Raw genomic sequence first — 2,500 nt, forward strand, 5'->3', positions numbered from 1 at the left:
ACTGTTTACGTTTTTTTGAAATGTTACAGTCCTGAATATAACGCATATATATGTAATCAGATTCAAAAAATTGTCCCCAACGTGCCGTAGGACATGACTTTTTTTCCAGACAGTCCTGGCAACTGCCAAATGTCTGGAATATACCGATGTAAACAAATAAAAGTCCCGGAACATACTTCTGGACCTACATATATATATATCTTATAAATAAGTCACGTCTGTCGTCTGTCTGTCTGTCCTGTATGTACGCAAACTACTCATTCGTTAGTGGACCGAATTTTTACCAAAAGTATATGTAAAAAAACAGGGGTAGAATTTCCCGGGGATGAAAATGTCGCGGCCATGTTTTTTGCTACCGATTTTCGTCTGAAACCGATTTTTCTAATTTTTTCGGGAAATAATTGACCTAAATTTAAAAGAATATATATGAAACAAGGGTAGAATTTTCCGGGGAATGCTATAAAGTGTATAATTTTTCGTTACCGATCTTTTTGGAAGCCGATCTTTGGAACGTCTGTCTGTCTGTCTGTTTGTCTGTACGCGAACTACTCATTCGTTAGTGGACCCAAATTGTTTACCAAAAGTATATGAAATAGGGGTAGAATTTGTCCGGGGATAAAAATGACGCGGCTTTTTTTTTTTGTTACCGATCTTTTTTGGAAATTGTTTCCGAAATTTTTTCAAATTTTACGAGAATTAATTGACCAAATCTTAAAAACGTGTATATGAAGTAAGGGTAGAATGTCCCAGAGAGTGCCATAAAGTGTACACGTTTTCGTTACCAATCTTTTTGGAAACCGCGACTCATTTGTTAGTGGACCAAATTTTTACCAAAAGTATATGAAATAGGGGTAGAATTTTCCGGGAATGCAATAATGTGGTAATTTTTCGTTACCAATCTTTTTAGAAACCGGTTCCAAAATTTTTTTAAATTTTTACGAGAATTAATTGACCAAATCTCAAAGACGTGTATATGAAGTAAGGGTAGAATATGTCCCAGAGAGTGCCATAAAGTGTACACGTTTCGTTACCGATCTTTTTGGAAACAGGTTACAAAATTTTTACCAACTTTTCGGGAATTAACTTGACCGAATCTCAAAGACGAGTATATGCTGATTTTTTTGAAACCGCGAGTTTAATTTTTCATTAATGTACTGATTTTCTTGAAACGTTTCCGATTTTTGTTTAAAAAATCTGCGTGATTTTAAAAAAAATGGTACATTAGAAGACGGTCAGGATGATCTATTGCTAAGAGCAGCACTAAATTATGAAATGGAAGAAGCTGCAAAGGCAAAAAAAATAAATCTTTTTTTTTATAATTTTTGGGAATTAAATCGTTCATAGGTCAATTAGTTTTTAAATGAAATATGTTGTATGTAGAATTTGTTACCGATTTTCTAGAAACCGGTTTTCCAATTTTTCGGGAAATAATTGACCAAATTTCAAAGAGTTATATATGAAACAGGGGTAGAATTTTCCGGGGAGTGCTATAAAGTGTATAATTTTTTGTTACCGATCTTTTTGGAAGCCGATATAAAAAATTTTTTAAATTTTTTGGGAATTAACCAGTTACTTCAATTCGTGACTGTCGCGAGCGCGTAAGACCGGTTTTTGGAAACCACGAAATTTTCCACGTTCTCGAAAAATAACAAGTAGTTTGCGTCAGACAGACAGACATACAGACACGTCAGGTACTTATATATATAGATAGGGGTAGAAAAAACTAAAGAATGTAATAGAATTAGAAAACGTGCTAATAGTAAAGTGGTTTACACGTTCTGTAAAAAAAAATATACGTGATTGCACCAATTTCCGCAAACTTTGAGATATCAAGCTGAATTTTTTATGGATAATTTTTTTAATGGATAATTTTTATGGATAATTTTTTGTTACCACGTTTTAGAAACCGGTTTGGAAATTATTAAAATTTGAGAAATGATAAGTATTACGTGACCGATTTTTTGAAACCAATGCTAAAATTTTTAAATTTTTGGAGGATAAGTTTAATTTTTTATTAATGGATCAATTTTCTTGAAACCGGTGCCAAAATTTTTCTAATTTTTTGTTGATGATTTTAATGAAATTGGTACCAAAAGATACTAATTTATGGAGATGGCTACTATGGGATTAAAAATTGGGTTTTATGGGGTTCTATTGGTGCTCCTACGTAATGAGTGAGTTTGGGGAGAGGAAAATAGATTTTGAGCCCGCGCGAAGCGCGGGCGAAAAATCTAGTATATATATATGTATATATATCTACCATGTTTCTATCTACCATATATATCTACCATATTTATGCCATGTAGATATATATATATATATATATATATATATATATATCTACATGGCATAAATATATGTATAAGTGCAAAATAGCTCAATACTAGAGAAATTGCTCGATCGGTTTTTTTTCTTTTTTTTGTTGATCGAGCAACTTTTATAGTATTGAGCTATTTTGCATTTATACATATATTTATGCCATGTACATGTGCCATACATA

This window comes from Temnothorax longispinosus, unplaced genomic scaffold (assembly GCF_030848805.1).
Source record: "Temnothorax longispinosus isolate EJ_2023e unplaced genomic scaffold, Tlon_JGU_v1 HiC_scaffold_369, whole genome shotgun sequence".
NCBI classification, from domain to species: domain Eukaryota; kingdom Metazoa; phylum Arthropoda; class Insecta; order Hymenoptera; family Formicidae; genus Temnothorax; species Temnothorax longispinosus.